Source organism: Rattus norvegicus, chromosome 6, assembly GCF_021556685.1.
Source record: "Rattus norvegicus strain SHRSP/BbbUtx chromosome 6, alternate assembly SHRSP_T2T, whole genome shotgun sequence".
Lineage (NCBI taxonomy): Eukaryota > Metazoa > Chordata > Mammalia > Rodentia > Muridae > Rattus > Rattus norvegicus.
In genome coordinates this window covers 86,205,660-86,213,620 of record NC_141539.1, presented here as the reverse complement: position 1 = coordinate 86,213,620, position 7,961 = coordinate 86,205,660, and the positions used below count along the sequence as shown (strand labels likewise).

Here is a 7,961-nt window from a genome sequence, read left to right as displayed (position 1 = left end):
ATTTTCTCTCCAAGTTCATGTGGTTCTTAAAATCACTTAATACTATTTATATGGGTACCATTGTACGAGTACCTTTTGCCTCTCAGGAGCCAAATCTCTAAAGGGACCTGATTTTCTTTACTTTAGCACTCAGAAACTGCCATTAGCACTTCAGCTAGAAGTGGAACTTCATAAGCTTCTTTTGCCTTACTGGTGCTACCATTTTGGTTAGACTGATCTTATGCAAGTCTTCAACACGCAGTCATGGCACCTGTGTTACATACCACATTCTGCATTCTCTGTCAAACTGCTTCACTTTCTGTGATGGTGACACAGGTCTGTAAAATATGCTGGGACAAAAGAAAGACATCTTGTTGTATTAATTTCTTTTCTGTTGCTGTGATAAGCCTGGTGACCAAGCTATGATAACACAAATAAGACCAAGGCAACATATAAATAAACTATATACTTAAACTCCACTATAGTGGAGTCCACAGTGGCAGACAGAAGGCATGACTATAGAAATAACTCAGAACTCACATCTTCAAACTGGTATTACAAGGCAGAGAACATGGGGGAAATGGCAAAAATCTTTTGAAACATCTAACACCTCCTCCAGCAATCTTTTAGTTCTTAAGCATTCCTAAACAGTTCTATGTACTGGGAATCAAGCATTTAAACAAAGGATCTTAAGGTCATATCTAACTTTCAACACTTTAGTTTGATGGTATGTTAATTTTCTTGGTTGACTGTGTGATTTGGCACATACCATTTTTATTTAATATCTCAATGGGAACATGTTATGACATGTAAAACTATATTATTGATGCAACAGATGAAATCTCATTATAAAATATAATAGAAGATTTTGTCACTAATAAGCACTGAGAATTATAATCATGATGCTGGGGAAACAAAGGTCATTTTCAAAGGGAAAAAAAGTAGTAAACCAACACATCTTGTTCTACATACAGCAAGGTGTAGAGCTTTTAACAAGCTAAAAATTCACTGTTATTTGTTTCAAATAGTTTCTACTCATTGGCTCTTTACAGAATATAAGGTTTCATTTTTTAGATAAGAACCGATTTTCAAGTGGAGCTAAAAGGTCGCAATTTCTTTCTTTCTTTCTTTCTTTCTTTCTTTCTTTCTTTCTTTCTTTCTTTCTTTTTTTTTTTTTTTTTGGAGCTGGGGACCGAACCCAGGGCCTTAGGCAAGCACTCTACCAATGAGCTAAATCCCCAACCCCAAGGTCGCAATTTCTATCACTTAGGATTTTTGAAGAGGAATGTGGCAATTAAAGAAGATGTTGCCGATTGGGAAAAGATCTTTACCAATCCTACAACAGATAGAGGCCTTATATCCAAAATATACAAAGAACTCAAGAAGTTAGACCGCAGGGAGACAAATAACCCTATTAAAAAATGCGGTTCAGAGCTAAACAAAGAATTCAGAGCTGAGGAATGCCGAATGGCTGAGAAACACCTAAAGAAATGTTCAACATCTTAATCATAAGGGAAATGCAAATCAAAACAACCCTGAGATTTCACCTCACACCAGTGAGAATGGCTAAGATCAAAAACTCAGGTGACAGCAGATGCTGTCAAGGATGCGGAGAAAGAGGAACACTCCTCCATTGTTGGTGGGATTGCGGACTGTTAAAACCATTCTGGAAATCAGTTTGGAGGTTCCTCAGAAAATTGGACATTGAACTACCTGAGGATCCAGCTATACCTCTCTTGGGCATATACCCAAAAGATGCCCCAACATATAAAAAAGACACGTGCTCCACTATGTTCATAGCAGTCTTATTTATAATAGCCAGAAGCTGGAAAGAACTAGATGCCCTTCAACAGAGGAATGGATACAGAAAATGTGGTACATCTACACAATGGAATATTACTCAGCTATCAAAAACAATGCCTTTATGAAATTTGTGGGCAAATGGTTGGAACTGGAAAATATCATCCTGAGTGAGGTAAGCCAACCACAGTAAAACACACATGGTATGCACTCATTGATAAGTGGCTATTAGCCCAAATGCTTGAATTACCCTAGATGCATAGAACACATGAAACTCAAGACGGATGATCAAAATGTGAATGCTTCACTCCTTCTTTAAAAGGGGGAACAAGAATACCCTTGGCAGGGAATAGAGAGGCAAAGATTAAAACAGAGACAGAAGGAACACCCATTCAGAGCCTGCCCCACATGTGGCCCATACATAAAAAGCCACCCAATTAGACAAGATGGATGAAGCAAAGAAGTGCAGGCCGACAGGAGCCGGATGTAGATCTCTCCTGAGAGACACAGCCAGAATACAGCAAATACAGAGGCCAATGCCAGCAGCAAACCACTGAACTGAGAATAGGACCCCCGTTGAAGGAATCAGAGAAAGAACTGGAAGAGCTTGAAGGGGCTCGAGATCCCTTATGAACAACAATGCCAAGCAACTAGACCTTCCAGGCACTAAGCCACTACCTAAAGACTATACATGGACTGACCCTGGACTCTGACCTCATAGGTAGCAATGAATATCCTAGTAAGAGCACCAGTGTAAGGGGAAGCCCTTTGGTCCTGCTAAGACTGAACCCCCAAGTGAACTAGATTGTTGGGAGGAGGGCGGCAATGGGGGAAGGGTGGGGAGGGGAACATCCATAAAGAAGGGGAAGGGGAGGGATTAGGGGGATGTTTGCCTGGTTATAACATTCGAAATGTAAATAAGAAATACTCAAGTTAATAAAAAAATAAAAAATAAATAAAAAATAAAAGTTGAGCCACAGAAGGCTGGGAAAATGAAAACAAAAAACAAAAAAAACAAAAAACAAAACAAACAAAGAAAAAAATGGCTCTTCAGCTCCATCAGTCTTTTACTCCTCCATGTGGTAACATTGTTCAGTCCAACGGTTAGCTATAACCATCCTCATCTATATCAGTTAGGCTGTGGCAGAGGTTTGCAATCCCATAGGAAGAACAACAATATCAACCCACCAGACACAACCAGAACTCCCAGGGACTAAACCAGTAACCAATGAGTACAGATGGACGGACCCATGACTCCAGCCATATATATAGCAGAAGATGACATTGTCTAGCACCAATAGGAGGAAAAGCCCTCGGTCTTCTGAAGGCTCGGATTCTCGATGTAGGGTAATGCAAGGGAGTTGAGGTTGGGTGGGTGGGAATGGAATCATCTTTATAGAAGCCGGGGGAAGTGGAGGAGGTATGGGAGTGGGGGAAAGTGGACAACATTTGAAATGTAAATACATAAAATATCCAAGAAAAATACATTAAAAAAAGAATAGTGATATAAAAATAACTACAAAAATGTTTATAAAATGTAAGCAAATAGGTATTTAATAAACATCTATGGGATGAATATATGTGTACATAATTATAAATCATAATTCATCAAACTTTATTTTTGTTACACTAATTATGATACTGTTAAAAATTTTGCACATTAAAAATTTAAAAAAAAGAAAAAATGAAGATGGACCTGATTTTAGTCAGAAGCAGTCTATGACTATCCAGAAGACTGCAGGAAACATAAGGAACCTATGAAGGGCCTATTTTCAATTAAGCATCCAAATGAAGTCCAAAAGCAAGTGATAGCTGCAAGTGAATTCCCTTCACTGTTAGTCATTATGGAACAGACACATTAGTTCTGAGTTTATGAAAAGCCATACTGAAAACCTTCTTCTGATATAATTATTATTCTCCTTCATGACACAATTGATGGGTTTTAATGTGATTCTTTTATGCCACCTCCAAAGTGTTACCACTTTTTCCTGTTTGTCTTGGTTTTATATATGAAAAACAAGCAATGCTAATTTATCTTTGCCTTAAACTGCCTAACTTCAACCTGCTCAATATTTACTATCAATATACTATATGATATATATATAAATAAAAATCATTCTTATTACAAAAGAATATTTTTCATTAACTGGGTTATTTAGCAAGAAAGAACACCTCAATTTATTATTAACTGTAATTATGTTTGTTTATTAAATCCCAAAAATATAACAGAAGTATCAGAAATTATTATAGATGTATAAACAAATAGGGGACCCAATTTAAAATACACTAAATCATATTGTTCAAAGGCTTATATACATACTTGTTTATTCTTCATCTCACAATGTTTATGAGCTGAAAATATACTTCCTTGTTAAAAGTCTGTTTTGTCTAAATGTTGGCTAATTTTTATTAGGTGTTCAGCAGACATTATTAATTAGCAATGATATGATCTTATTATTTTTTGATGCAATTGCGGGGGTATTGGAAAACCATTTCTCTAGATATAATTCAAATTAGCCTTTCAAAGACCAGATGACTCTGTAGAGGTTCATGCTCTGTCCCTCAGATCCCTGGAGTAGGGAAAGCTGAATAGTAGAAAGAGGGAGGCGAAAACAAGCCAGCTGGGGAGCAATGCAGTTTGTTGGTCCTATGTGGTAGTTACAGCCTGAGTAATTGCTGGGTGCTTGCTATGGGAGCAATTCAATTTTCTGTCTCTAGAGCCCTGCAACGGGCAATAGATCAGACTACCCACCAATGAAAATCTTGTGTTCCACAGTCCTACATATGGCAAGGGAAGCAAAAATGACCAAAATAGGGAATCAATCTCTTTTATGGGCTCCATTGGAAAACCAAAGTAACATCAAACAGTATAAGACTAAGTGACCTACCTTGGGAAATGCAAGTGTATCAATTCTCTGAAGCATGAAAGCAGTTCAATGGCTCCTTAGTTGACTGATACATGACTTCTAAGGAGACTACTGGGAACAAGGTGTCTGTTCCAAAAGTGTGCTGTTTTATGTCATTACACTCTAGACTGGGGTGTTTAAAGGAGGCTGTTGTGCTCTATTCTCTCTGATACATTTCTAAAGAATGGATACTGGATTACTAATGCTTCAATCTTTTGGTTCTAATGTGCCAGCATTTTCTTCATAAGAGAAATTCTCTTCTTTTAAGAAATTCCATTTTACCAAAGAAATTGAGTGTGTCTGGTAATAATCTTTTAGTGAAGCTTAACAAAGTTGCACATCCAAAATTGTTCTTCCTTTAGAGAATTCCTGGGAATAGGTGTTTGTGTATTAAGCAATAAGATACTCATTCAAAAAAAAATCAAAGGTCTAAAATACAGAAAAGATAGAAAATGATTTTTATCTTAAATTGGTCTCAATGTTTTCATCAGGATATTTTATAAAAGATTCAGCTCCCTGAATATAATTGCATTATGGTGAGTACGAAATGAAAATATGGCAGGGTAATGGAGAGACCTAGAAAATCACAGAGAAATGACTTTGTAGCTCTCTTCTACTCAAAGCCATGATTGAGGGCAAGTGAAAGGTTAAATGACTGCTCTATTGAGACGATTAGCAAGCATTAGGCAGAATTTGATGGGACAAAGGGCAGCATCTTCTGAATAAGGGAAGAGATCTAAGGAACCCCAAAAGCGAGTACAGTGCACACACACACACACACACACACACACACACACACACGCACACACACACACACACACAAACACCCCCCCACACACACACATTTCGGACACCATATAGCATCCATAAATGATCTTATTTTTGTGTTTGTATGCATAAATTAAATTTTACACTGAAAAATCTACACAAAGAAAACTAGGCTTGGGAATGGAAAGTATGCACAGTACAAATAATAGTGAAAGCAACAGAAGTTTTCTGTACAAATATCTCTGATGCTCAGGGATAGCAAGCACTGGTATTACTATTGTCCAGCTAATAACACGTAGAGTCTCCAACACATAAGAAAATGTGCATATTTCAAGTGCAGATGAATCATGAAAGTAAAATAGCTTCATTCTATGCACATGACATTTCTAGAGTCTTATTAAAAAAAATAAAAGAAGTCCTTAATGATTTTTAGTGTGTATGCTCTTCTGTAACTTTACAAGAGTTTAGAACAGCCTACCTTTTAAGAATTCATCATTATCTGAACCTTGTGCATTATTGAATATTCAGTGGAAAAAAGCTGACCCAGTAAGCTGCTTCCTCATTTACTGCTTTGTTATGAAATTTAAGGAAAGAACAAAACCCCAGTAATCTCTTGAGGCTTCACAGTGAGACCTTCACATTATACCAGTTTGCTGTCTGTAAAAATCAGCTGTAATCCTCTGAAGTGCCTAGTAGGTACTATGTATGTCTGTTACACAGTACAATGGTGGATATGATGTCAACACAATAAATGAAACAAGTCCTATTCTCGCCTCCCAAAACTTCAATAAGATATCATTTATTGTGAACAGATCTAAGGCATCTTGAATGTATTTAGTCATAACAGTAGCATATGCACATGTATCTAATTATTGTCACATACAATACAAATACACACATTAGAGAATAAATGAGAGATATTTCTAAAGGCTTGAGACTGCTTTTGCTAACAATTCTTCATATGTGTCTATAACTAGAGTTAAATGATATAGTATTAATATTGTACATATCAATAAGAGTAGACAAACTGATTATTTTAGAGATTATTCTTGAGTCTTAGAAAAATTCAAACGTATTAATAAATATTATGTAGCTATAAGGGGTAGGAAGTAGAACTATGTTATGTCCCTGTACCACATGGAGGAGCACAGGCATGCCCACTCACAGTACAACCACCTGTTCTTCATGAATGTCACTCATCAGTACATGTTCGCCTTCCATGAGGGTTTTCCTGAAGATGGACTCTAAAAATTAAAGCAGCATTCCCAGATAAAAGGCATGAAATAGTGACTTAGAATTTGTTTAATATGGCTGTGGAAATATCTCTGTAGACAATTGCCAAAAATGGAGGTTGCCACTGAGAAGCCACTGAATTCCATTAAGCAATTTGTAAAGAATGGAAAATTCCCGCACAAGAGATATATATTGAATTATGGGCCCCTCCTTCAGACTTAGGAAGATCTGCATCAAAAAGATAAGAACAAAAACTACTGTGGAGATAATGATCCCATTCATGTTTTTAAAATAGGCTCTGAGGTTCCGCCCTGTGGAGATGTGTTCCATGAGAAGATTCGTGGGCTTTTCTCACTTATTACAAAGGATGAAACAATTGGGAAGTAGTTCCTTTCATTGTGAATGATCATGAGGCTGAAATTTTCATGATATCGACAATGTTAAGAAATTCAAACCAGGGGGTTGGGGATTTAGCTCAGCGGTAGAGCGCTTGCTTAGCGAGCGCAAGGCCCTGGCTTCGGTCCCCAGCTCCGAAAAAAAGAAAAAAGAAAAAAAAAACCGAAATTCAAACCAGCTTATCTGGAAACCACTCTCAACTGGTTGAGACTTTATAAGGTATTAATGGAAAAGCAGAAAAGAAGTTTGTTTACAATGGAGAATCCAGAACAAGGCTTTTGCTCATGGAGATAACAACTGTACACATAAATGTTGGAAAGCAGTGCAGTGCACAGGAGAAATGAGAACAAGAAGCTCTCAGTTGTATAAATGTGCATGTGTGTTAGTCCAGAGGATGCAAGATCATAAGTTGAATCAGCCCCAACACCTTCAATGAATAAAGGAAGCAATGTGGAATGTGAGACTTCCTCAGCAACTGCCAAGGACACTGGAGGGTCTGCATCAAGACTTCACCCTCTCAGGACCCCTGGGATATTTTTTCTCTTTGTCCTCTTGCAAAGGAAGCTGATGACAATTTGGTGTCTCCCTGTCAAAACAATCGAATCTTCTTGGGGCTACAGTTAGTCAGTGCTGAGACAAGAACAAAAGTCCTCTCAAAGAGCACTTAGTTGCTCTTAAATTCTAAACAGTCTCTCTAGCTCCTCAAAAAGCTATTTTTGCTTTGCCAAGTGGATTGTTTCAATGGACTCAGTAATTACTCAAGAGCTTTTGCTATGTGAGCGGACATTTTGCTAAGATAAACACAATTCATTTGTTTGTTTGTTTATTTATTTATTTTCTTGCTTAAGTCCTTAGTATAGCCAGAAGAGAGACAGAGTG

At 37.3% G+C, this 7,961-nt stretch overlaps 1 pseudogene; it reads left to right on the top strand.

Moving 5' to 3' along the window:
- The first annotated feature begins 243 nt into the window (after positions 1-243).
- Positions 244-7,706, top strand: Ppa2-ps1 (inorganic pyrophosphatase 2, pseudogene; annotated as a pseudogene).
- The last annotated feature ends 255 nt before the right edge of the window (positions 7,707-7,961 follow it).